Genomic DNA, 12,467 nt, shown 5'->3' on the forward strand with positions numbered 1-12,467 from the left:
TGAGTTGTGAGTTTAGGTCAAACCTGAACCATACTTCTTTCTTTAAATGAGGTATCTCCTTAGGTTAAGCACTGGAATTTCTATGCACTTTTATTTAAATGTACATAACTTTGCTACAAGACAAACCAGGAGTCATTGACTGATCACATTTTCATTCTCCATGAATTAAAGTCAGAAGAACTTCGATATCATCAGTTCAGTTCAGTCGCTCAGTCATGTCCAACTCTTTGCGACTCCATGAATCGCAGCATGTCAGGCCTCCCTGTCCATCACCAACTCCCAAAGTTCATTCAGACTCACGTCCATCGAGTCAGTGACGCCATCCAACCATCTCATCCTCTGTCATCCTCTTCTCCTCCTGCCCCCAATCCCTCCCAGCATCAGAGTCTTTTCCAATGAGTCAACTCTTCGCATGAGGTGGCCAAAGTACTGGAGTTTCAGCTTTAGCATCATTCCTTCTAAAGAAATCCCAGGGCTGATCTCCTTCAGAATGGACTGGTTGGATCTCCTCGCAGTCCAAGGGACTCTCAAGAGTCTTCTCCAACACCACAGTTCAAAAGCATCAACTCTTCGGTGCTCAGCTTTTTTCACAGTCCAACTCTCACATCCATACATGACCACAGGAAAAACCATAGCCTTGACTAGATGAACCTTTGTTGGCAAAGTAATGTCTCTGCTTTTCAATATGCTATCTAGGTTGGTCATAACTTTCCTTCCAAGGAGTGTCTTTTAATTTCATGGCTGCAATCACCATCTGCAGTGATTTTGGAGCCCAGAAAAATAAAGTCTGACACTGTTTCCACTGTTTCCCCATCTATTTCCCATGAAGTGATGGGACCAGATGCCATGATATTTGTTTTCTGAATGTTGAGCTTTAAGCCAACTTTTTCACTCTCCACTTTCACTTTCATCAAGAAGCCTTTTAGTTCCTCTTCACTTTCTGCCATAAGGGTGGTGTCATCTGCATATCTGAGGTTATTGATATTTCTCCCGGCAATCTTGATTCCAGCTTGTGTTTCTTCTAGTCCAGCATTTCTCATGAGGTACTCTGCATAGAAGTTAAATAAACAGGGTGACAATATACAGCCTTGATATACTCCTTTTCCTATTTGGAACCAGTCTGTTGTTCCTTGTCCAGTTCTAACTGTTGCTTCCTGACCTGCATACAGATTTCTCAAGAGGCAGGTCAGGTGGTCTGGTATTCCCATCTCTTTCAGAATTTCCCACAGTTTCTTGTGATCCACACAGTCAAAGGCTTTGGCATAGTCAATAAAGCAGAAATAGATGTTTTTCTGGAACTCTTGCTTTTTCCATGATCCAGCGGATGTTGGCAATTTGATCTCTGGTTCCTCTGCCTTTTCTAAAACCAGCTTGAACATCTGGAAGTTCATGGTTCACGTATTGCTGAAGCCTGGCTTGGAGAATTTTGAGCATTATTTTACTAGCATGTGAGATGAGTGCAGTTGTGCAGTAGTTTGAGCATTCTTTGGCATTGCCTTTCTTTGGGACTGGAATGAAAACTGACCTTTTCCAGTCCTGTGGCCACTGCTGAGTTTTCCAAATTTGCTGGCATATTGAGTGCAGCACTTTCACAGCATCATCTTTCAGGATTTGGAATAGCTCAACTGGAATTCCATCACCTCCACTAGCTTTGTTCGTAGTGATGCCTTCTAAGGCCCACTTGACTTCACATTCCAGGATGTCTGGCTCTAGGTCAGTGATCACACCATCATGATTATCTGGGTCGTGAAGATGTTTTTTGTACAGTTCTTCTGTGTATTCTTGCCACCTCTTCTTAATATCTTCTGCTTCTGTTAGGTCCATACAATTTCTGTCCTTTATCGAGCCCATCTTTGCATGAAATGTTCCCTTGCTATCTGTAATTTTCTTGAAGAGATCTCTAGTCTTTCCCATTCTGTTGTTTTCCTCTATGTCTTTGCATTGATCTCTGAGGAAGGCTTTCTTATCTCTTCTTGCTATTCTTTGGAACTCTGCATTCAGATGCTTATATCTTTCCTTTTCTCCTTTCCTTTTCCCTTCTCTTCTTTTCACAGTTATTTGTAAGGCCTCCCCAGACAGCCATTTTGCTTTTTTGCATTTCTTTTCCATGGGGATGGTCTTGATCCCTGTCTCCTGTACAATGTCATGAACCTCATTCCATAGTTCATCAGGCACTCTATCTATCAGATATAGGCCCTTAAATCTATTTCTCACTTCCACTGTATAATCATAAGGGATTTGATTAAGGTCATACCTGAATGGTCTAGTGGTTTTCCCTACTTTCTTCAATTTAAGTCTGAATTTGGCAATAAGGAGTTCATGATCTGAGCCACAGTCAGCTCCTGGTCTTGTTTTTGTTGACTGTATAGAGCTTCTCCATCTTTGGCTGCAAAGAATATAATCAATCTGATTTCAGTGTTGACCATCTGGTGATGTCCATGTGTAGAGTCCTCTCTTGTGTTGTTGGAAGAGGGTGTTTGCTATGACCAGTACATTTTCTTGGCAAAACTCTATTAGTCTTTGCCCTGCTTCATTCCGTATTCCAAGGCCAAATTTGCCGGTTACTCCAGGTGTTTCTTGACTTCCTACTTTTGCATTCCAGTCCCCTATAATGAAAAGGACATCTTTTTTGTGTGTTAGTTCTAAAAGGTCTTGTAGGTTTTCATAGAACCTTTCAACTTCAGCTTCTTCAGCATTAGTGGTTGGGGCATAGACTTAGATTACTGTGATATTGAATGGTTTGCCTTGGAAACGAATAGAGATCATTCTGTCGTTTTTGAGATTGCATCCAAGTATTGCATTTTGGACTCTTTTGTTGACCATGATGGTTACTCAGTTTCTTCTGAGGGATTCCTGCCCCGATTCGATATCGAATATATTCGATATACTCGATATCATAGGTTCTTCTTATTCTAAGGTAGAAAGAGAGATGGGTATGGGAAAAAGGGTAAACAATAGTAAAGAAACATAGAATCATCACTAAATTTCTAATTTTGTCTAAACTGGACCTGCAAAAGCCAATGCCCTTTGTTAAGGAATCAGACGGTTGAAGTCACAAAGGTGAAGGTGGGTGATTTGAAGGGTTTAGGTATTTGTTTGCTAGTTAAGGTAACAAGAAGCCACATAGATTTTGGCCTATTTTGTTACTATTGTTCTGCTTCCAATAAATGCAGAATACACATTTATTTTAAGTGCAAATGAAACATTTATCAAAACAGACCAGACGCTGTGCCATAAAGTCTCAATCAAGGTATCGAAGTCATATCAAGTATGTTCTCCAAACATAGAAGTTAAGCTAGAAACCAGTTAAACAAAGATAAATAAAAATCCTAAAATGCTTGAAAAAGAGGCAATTTTGAAAATTTTGGTATAACTTATGCACACTGCAACTTCTCCTTTTTAGTAAACAGTCTCAGGTTTTGAGAAAGGCACACATACAAGCTATAACACCACCATGATGGAAATGTGGGATAGTTTTATCGCTCCCAAAGGTCTTTTTGTCTTTTTGTGGGAAAAAAGACAGTGTCTTTTTGTAAAAAAGCCTCTCCCACGACCCAAGCCCTGATAACCACTGACCTGATTTCTGTCCTCATAAGTTTGCCCTTGGAATCTGACTTAAGAACATTTGAGCTTCACCCACTGTTTTGGGTATATCAATGGTATGTCCCTTATTACTGTGGAACAGTATCCCATTATATGGATGTGTCGCATTTTGTTTATCCATTCAGTAATTGAAGGGCATTTTCAGTATGTGTTTCCAGTATTTGATAATTATTAGTAAAGTGCATATAAGCATTCTTATGTAGAATTACTGGGTCTTACAGTAATGTACATTTAACTTAAGTGAAGTTGCTCAGTCGTGTCCGACTCTTTGCAACCCCATGGACTGTAGCCTACCAGGCTCCTCCATGGAATTTTCCAGGCAAGAGTACTGGAGTGGGTTGCTGTTTCCTTCTCCAGGGGATCTTCTTGACCCAGGGATTGAACCCGGGTCTACTGCATTACAGGCAGATGCTTTATCATCTGAGGCACCAGGGAAGCCCCATATTTCACTTAAGGAGCTGCCAAATTTTCCAGTGTCTCTATACTATTTTTCATTCCTATAAGCAGTGCAAGAGAATTCCTTTTCTCCCATATCCATACCTGCACACGCTATGATTAGCTCTTTTAAGCATTTCTAATAAGTACGTAGCTGTGTCTGATTGTTATTTTAGTTTACATTTTGCTGGTTATTAATGACCTTTTAATATCCTCTCTTTGTTGATGTCCTATCTTCTTTGGTGGAATGTTTGTGAAAGTGTTTCACCCTTTTTAAAATTGGGTGCTTTTATTACTGAATTTTCAGAGTCATTTACATAGTATGAATATCCTTTATTAAATATGTGTTTTCTAATATTTTCTCCTAGACTTTGGCTTATCTCATTTTGTTAAACAAAATGAGCAGCAACTTTTAATTTTGATGAAGTCTACTTTATAATTTTTTTATTTTGTCATTTTTGTGTCCTAAGAAATCATCTCTTATTACAAGGTTGCAAAGAATTTCTTTTAGTTTCCTTTACGATCTTACAAAATGATACTCCAGATTTTTCCTTTTCATCCTTTACACAGTTGTCATAAATTGACTTCTACGAATGGAATAAAGAAACAATATATTGCTGCGTTTTTTACTTCAGACAATTATCTTATTCTGTGTAAATCCAAGTTTCTGATTAGGATATTTCTTCTCCCTGAAGAACTTTTTAGCATTTTTTTAGTGCCAAAGTTTTGCCAATAATGGATTCTCTTCATTTTTGTTTGTGTGATAAAGCATTACTTCCCCTTCATTACTGAATTTTGGGGAGATGGGCTGGGTGTAGAAGTCTATAGCGGTGTTTTTGTTTGCATTTGATTTGTTGGTTTTTTTCAGTACTTTATGGATGTGATTTGATTTTCTTTTTGCTTTTGTAGTTTCTGATTGTAAGTTGACTTTAACTCTTGTGTCTGTTCCTCTGTATATAAAAGATCCCTTTTTTCCTACTGTCTTTCAATATTTTCTCTTTCTCCTTCAATTTCAAGATTTTGACTGTGATAGTTTAAGGGTGTGTGTGTATGTGTGTGTTGTGTGTGTGTGCAAGACTCTGTATCCCATACATGCATTTCCTTGCTTAGGCCGCTTCATGTTCTCTGAGCATCTTGGATTCTGCTTCTGTGATTTCAGTTACATCGATCACATATGTATCAGACAGAGTCCCATGCTTTTTAGATAATCTTTTTTTCTTGGTTCTTGTTTCTTTTTGTGTTTTCATTTGGATAGTGTTCCATATAGGTTTCCCAGGCGGCTCAGTGGTAAAGAATCCACCCGCCAAAGCTGAAAATGCAGGTTTGATCTGTGGGTTGGGAAGTTCTCCTGGAGAAGGAAGTGGCAACCCATTCCAGTATTCTTGCCTGAAGATCTCATGGACGGAGGAAACTGGTGGGCTATAGTCCATGGGGTCACAAAGAGTGGACACAACTTAGCGAATAAACCAGCAACAAACTGGTCAACAGCCATTTATTATGTCATTTACATGTGCATCCAATTTTATTTTTATAATTGATATGACCTCCTTTTAGTTCACTGAATCCATCCTTGACTGTGCCAAGTGTACTAATGAACTCACTAAAGATATCATTCTTTGATCCCATGTTTCTGATTTCTAAAATGAAAACATCCATGCTGAAATTCCTCACCTGTTCAGACATGTCATCCATTTTTTTCACTAGCACCTCTGGAACATTAAGAATATTTACTTTACATTTCCAGTTATTCCAACATCCGGGTGATATTTGAGTCTGATTTTGTTATCAGCTGAATGAATACCATAAATCAAGTATTTTAAGAATTTCATAGATGCAGAAATTGAAGCTAAAAGAGGCTGTGTGACTAGCTCAAGATCACACACCTAAGAATTGATCCAATGAAGTCAAATAGATTTCAGATTCCATCCTCTGTCCACCATACTATACTGACCCATAATATGGACACAATAATGGGTGCTGCATAGGTGACTAAATGACCTGGAATTCTTGAGCATGCAAAATCTGTCCAAACTCTTACAGTATAGATATTGCAGGAGACATTAATCTTGGGACACAGGTGAGTGGGACACCCTTAGAAGCTTATACCTATGTTGCGACGGTGCTGAAATATTACAAAACAAAACAAGGAGGTAGACATTAGTAGGTGAGTGTCACCATGGCCAGTGTATGTTCACATTTTTACTGACATCCCAGGCTTGCTCACATGATCCACACTTACTCACCTGGAGCAATCAAAGGACAGTCCTAAGCAGCATTTGACATAAATCATGTAGATCCCAATCTCACCCTGACTCTTCACTGGGAAAATGCCATCTGCTTTTTCACTGAATAATCCTTTATAGCTTACAAAATAAGCCCTGTGATTTGTCTCTTTTCTTATTAAAACAAACAAAAATTGCAACCTTGTTCTAGCCCACAGCCAGGGATATGCTGGCTGCAAGCCAACATTGTGGCTCCACAAGTCCAGGCAGTGGAATGAGCTGGGATGGGCCCCGTGAATTGTTCCCAGCTCCAAAGGCGCAGCTGTCCAGATTCCTCATGGATCAAGGAATTCAAAAGAGGCCTGCGCACAACACAGTCAGTTATCTCACAAATACCTTCTTCTCACTCAAGACACTGTTCTTTGGAACCGTGCAGCACAGGGCAGAGTCTTTCACATAAGGTCCCTGGGAGGACCAGACACGGGCATATCGTCTGCCAGACAGGTGGTAGAACAGGGAAGAAAAGGGTTATCCTCACAAGCGTCTGTCTGCAGTACACCTGAACTGCCCCAACCAGAGGAAATCTGCCTTTCCAGAACAGCCCCGGGGCTGAGTCTTTGTGACCTAAATTCCATCCAGGAACAGTCACTGGCCCCAGACTTGCTTCTTCAGTTTAGAAAACACTCATTAAAGGGGTCTTCTGATACCAGAGGTCTCAAGAAAGTCTATATAAAGCTTCCCAGTTTTTGGCCTAATAAATATAATTCCTGAAGAAATAATTCAAAAGAAGGATAAGCAAAGATGTTATTTACAGCAGTCTAAGTTTATAACTTGGCTTAAAGCTCAACATTCAGAAAACTAAGATCATGGCATTTGGTCCCAACACCTCATGGCAAATAGATGGGGAAGCAGTGGAAACAGTGGCAGACTTTATTTTTGGGGGGTCCAAAATCACTGCAGATGATGACTACAGCCATGAAATTAAAAGACACTCCTTGGAAGGAAAGTTAAGACCAACCTAGACAGGATATTACAAAGCAGAGACATTACTTTGCCAACAAAGGTCCATTTAGTTAAGGCTATGTTTTTTCCAGTAGTCATGTGTGGATGTGAGATTTGGACTATAATAAAGCTGAGCACGGAAGAATGGATGCTTTTGAACTATGGTGTTAGAGAATACTCTTGAGAGTCCCTTGGACAGCAAGGAGATCCAACCGGTGCATCCTAAAGGAAATCAGTCCTGAATATTCATTGGAAGGACTGATGTTGAAGCTGAAACACCAACACTTTGGCAACCTGATGTAAAGAGCTGACTCATTGGAAAGGACCCTGATGCTGAGAAAGATTGAAGGCGAGAGGAGGAAGGGGCTGACAGAGGATGAGTTGGTTGGATGGCATTAGTGACTCAATGGACATGAATTTGGGTAAACTCCAGGAGCTGGAGATGGACAGGGAGGTCTGGCATGCTGCAGTCCATGGGGTCACAAAGAGTTGGACACAACCGAGTGACTGAACTGAAGTTTATAACATTAGGGCCAACGCCTGTCTATTTAATGAAATGTTGTGTTAATAGGATTCTTCCCCATTAATAAAGATCCAGGGAAAAAATAATGCTAAGAGTAAAAATATCAAAGTTTTAATATATGAGAATTTCCCAGAGAAATAAAGGTCACACCATTCATATTGAGGGGATAGATTAAGAGTCCAGTGCAATAGGAACGTCCAAACCTAGATACATTGCTGTAACACTTCAAGCATTAAGAATAAAGAGCAGATCTAAAAAGTTCCCAAGATGTAGAATAGTTGCCTATAAAGAAGTAAAAATTAAACTAACCTCAAGCTTTTCCTCACCAATATTGTATCTTAAGGTTATTTTATCCTTTAGACAATAAGACAGAGAGTCTAGGGTCTCGTGAGTTTCTTAAGTTCTATGAAAATGTTTTCTAGAAAGGAACTTTCTTATAAAGATATATATTATATCTATATCTGCATATAGCATATAATATATTATATAATATGTGATATTATAAATAATGCAGGATATATGTCATATAACATAGAAATATTATATCCATATGTAGTGTTTATGTGTGTGTATACATAGAGATGGAATCAAAAACATAAAAATAAAAAATGAGAGATCATTAAGTAAATGAATGTGAAATGTAATATTATTATGTGACGATTGTATTATGTTTCATATGCTGAGGGGCGGGGCTTCCAACCCTAAGAGTACTTAGGATCTACAAAGATGCTGAAAGTCTTGCAAATTCTCTAACTCTAGGCCTAATAACTCAATGATTATAAGGGAAGTGTCTCCTTCTCATAGATTTGTGTCTCCAGTCAAACTATCAATCACATGTAGGGATTAATGAAGAGATTTTTAGATGTGACAAGACTCAAAGTTTTAAGTTAATTTCAAGTTGCTGATGGGATTTGAGTAGTGAAAATTAATTACACCTTTCACCTCTCCCCAAGTTAGTAACCAATTAAGGAACAGACATGAGAAACTGAATGATATGTCGAAAAACTGCTGATAACACTGAACTAGATCTATGTATAGTCAGCTGGGTCCCTTAATAAACTCTAGATGGATCTAAAATCTAGTGTTCAGGATCAGTCACCTGAGGGGTTTGGGGAGCAGACAATCTTATTAGAATCAGAGCCTTAGGTATATGTTCAAAGCCAGGCTTGGTCCCTGACCCTGGAGAGCCTCTGGGTCCAGAATGCCAACATTCAGTGAGGGCCAAGTTGAAAGAGAAATCTCACAAAGGGCTGAGTCACAGGTATTTATGAGTTCCTTCTTTCTGCATCATTCCACACAAAGTCACTGGCAGCAAAGGAATGAATAGGAAAGAGAGAAGCTGGAAGTATTCCTCCCATTCTTATTATTTTCCTCAGGCAGAGTGGTGTGCCAAATGTGGTCCTTGAACAAGTGGCATCAGCCTCACTTGAGAACTTGGCAAAAGCACAGATTCTCAGATGCCACCCTAGACTTACCGGATCAGAAACTCTGGAGGCGCAGTCTATCAATCTGTATTTCAAAAGCCCTCTGGTGCGATTTTGATGAACAATCTGTCTGAGCAGCCTCATCACAAAGTATAGCCTGGAAATGTGGTGTGTGTGTGTGTGTGTGTGTGTGGTGTGTATTGTGTTACACATCTTATATATCTATTACTTTTAAAAAGAGAGATGGGAAAAGGCAGATTCTTTATGATGTCTTCTGAGCAGTCATATTTTCAGAAGTCTTTGTCTGGCCTATCTCTCCTCACTTATTCTAGAAGGAGGAGAGAAAATGAACTCCAGCAAGCACAATGGTTTTAGCCTTAACTGCTCCCTGAAATCACCTAGTTCAGTTCAGTTCAGTCGCTCAGTGTGTCTGACTCTTTGTGACCCCATGGACCGCAGCACACTGGGCTTCCCTGTCCTTCACCAACTCCCAGAGCTTGCTCAAATTCCTGTCCAATGAGTCAGGGATGCCATCCAACCATCTCATCCTCTGTTGTCCCCTTCTCCTCCTGCCTTCATTCTTTCCCAGCATCAGGGTGTTTCCCAACGAGTCAGTTCTTTGCATCAGGTGGCCAAAGCACTGGAGTTTCAGTTTCAGCATTAGTCCTACTAATGAATATTCAAGACTGATTTTCTTTATGACTGACTGGATTGATCTCCTTGCAGTCCAAGGGAGTCTCAAGAGTCTTCTCCAACACCACATTTCAAAAGTATCAGTTCTTCAGCACTCAGCTGTCTTTATGGTCCAGAAATCACCTAGGAAACTTTGCAAATACTCATGTCTCAGACCTACCCCCATTGATTAGGATTTCATTTGTGTGGGGTATGGTGTGAACATCAGGATTTCATTTATTTATTTATTTCTGAGACTTCATCGCTGCATGGGCTTTTCTCTAGTTGCAGCAAGCTACTCTCTAATTGCAGCAAGCAGGCTTCTCACTGCCGTGGGTTCTCTTGTTGTGCAGCACGAGTTCTAGAACATATAGTTCAGCAGTGGCAGTGCATGGGGTCAAAAGTTGCAGCTCCCGGGTGCTAGAGCACAGGCTCAATAGTTGTGGCACACAGGCTTAATAGCTCCATGGCATGTGACTCCCAGGCCAGGGATCAAACCTGTGTCTTCTGCACTGGCAGGCAGATTCTTAACCATGAGTCATCAGGGAAGCCCCATGGGCAACTGAATTTTTTTTAAAGCCTTCCAAGTGATTCTATAATGTACAGCTAAAATGGAACACCATTGGTTCACTGGTTCTGAAAATCTGGTTTCCAGATAAGCAGCACCTGCATCACTTGCCAGGAAGTGGCCACGTGCTCAGCAAATAATATTTTGACACCAGCTCTCACTTCCACGCATAGACTTCAGATACCAGCCACAAGCCCAGTTTATCTTCTGTGCATCTGACCCTCTGGCTACAAGTTGCAGGTTCCAGTGGCCACTTTCTTAGGTTCAACCAAGTAGTGGAGCAGCACGTAGAACTCAGAGAAACATTTTATTTACTAGGTCACCAGTTCATCAGAAAAGGATGTAACTCAGGTTGGAGATCCATAGGACAATGCATGGGGAAGGAGGGTGGAGCTTCCACGCCCTCTTCAGATGGGCCATTCTCCCCAGTCCTCAATAGTAACCAACCAGGAAGTTCTCTGGACCTTCTCCCTTTGGGTTTTTCTGAAGGCTTAATTACATAGGCAAGATTGAGTAGATCATTGACCATTGGTGACTGATCTCAATTTCCAGGCACTCTTTACTCCCTGGAGGTTGAGGGAGTGGTACTGAAGGTTCCAACCCTCTAACCACAGGTTGGTTTCCTTGGGAACCAGCTCCCATCTTCAGGGACTTTCCAAAAGTCCCCTCATTCACATAACTAGACATTGTTATCACTTTCATCACTTAGGAAATTCCAAGGGGGTTAGCTCTGCTCCAGAAATGGGGATGAATATGAAATATATATATTTCTTATTATACATCACAACATCACATTTAGCCACTTAGTTGACAAATAATTATTGGGTGCTCCTCTGGCCCAATTCCAGAAAAAGCTCTAAAAATAAAATGGTAAAGGAAAACAGGCATAGTTGTTTTCCTTGGAAAGTGTTCAGCCTGTAGGGAAAACAAATATTAATCAAATAATCATCACACACATACATACACAGTATGTTTATAATAAGTCCTATAGGTGTCAGGAATACAAAACTGTGCCTATGGATGACAAGGAATGTAACCTAATGTAGGAGGTATGAGTCGGGTATCACAGATTTCCTAAGAAGCTGCTGTCAGAACTGATGTCTAAAGGATGAATAGAAGTTGAATGGGCATCAAGAAAACAAATCAAAAATTTTCCAAACATCTTGTGCAAAAATTCCTGTGGCAAATAGGAATGTCAAGGAACCAAAAATTATCAGTGGGTGCTATGTTCAGAAGGGGAAGGAGAGTATAGTTCAAGATTAATTTGGAAAGAAAGATAAAAGAGAAATACAAAAGTTACACTCTGTTGTTGTTGATGATGATGGTAGTGGTGTGTGTGTATTCTGTGTTTGCTTGCTTGCTTGGTATACTCCATTACAATTTTTTTCTTCCTGCTTTGAGGAGTTTTGTTAAGATTAGTGTCAAACCACATACACCATAAAGAATGCTGAGAGACATGAGGCTACCTTGGTTACACTCAGGTCATCCTGCCCATGGCATTGTGGGAAGCTCAGTCTATTTGGGGATTTTTTTGGCCCTGCAGTATCTTAGTTCCCAAAGCAGGGGTTGAACCTGCACCCTCTGCAGTAGAAGTGCAGAGTTTTAACCACTGGACCACCAGGGAAGTCCCTCAGTCTATTTGTTGAGCAATGGCGTGGGCCCAGTGTGGTGGAGTCCATGACTGCAAGGTCACACACCTTTCTCATTTCCTGTCTCTTGTGGGTTTCAACAGTGCACTTGGAGGTTGTATTACCAAATCACTGTGCTGGCCGTTCTCTAGCTGTGACTGTGTCCTGAAAAACTCTGAATCTGGGAGAAAGATGATTTAAACCCGCTTTGTTTTCCACACAAAGTTCTGAAGGTATTTACATATTTGGCCCCTGGTCCTTCAGCATCTGCAGTGACTGGCACTGCCGGCGTGTTTTCTTCCTAGATCATTTTTATTGCCAGTGTCCACTGTTGCTGGAAGACTTTCCAGGATCCTCATGCATATGGCTTTTGATGGAAAAATGTCTCCC

The 12,467-nt window shown here is 40.4% G+C and overlaps 1 non-coding gene across 1 annotated transcript; it reads right to left on the bottom strand.

Annotated features, from left to right (window-relative positions):
- Positions 1–12,000: 12,000 nt before the first annotated feature.
- Positions 12,001–12,073, bottom strand: TRNAR-UCU (transfer RNA arginine (anticodon UCU)). The gene has a single exon. It is a non-coding gene; the product is annotated as a tRNA-Arg (tRNA).
- Positions 12,074–12,467: the final 394 nt, after the last annotated feature.

This window comes from Bos indicus, chromosome 13, assembly GCF_029378745.1.
Source record: "Bos indicus isolate NIAB-ARS_2022 breed Sahiwal x Tharparkar chromosome 13, NIAB-ARS_B.indTharparkar_mat_pri_1.0, whole genome shotgun sequence".
NCBI lineage: Eukaryota > Metazoa > Chordata > Mammalia > Artiodactyla > Bovidae > Bos > Bos indicus.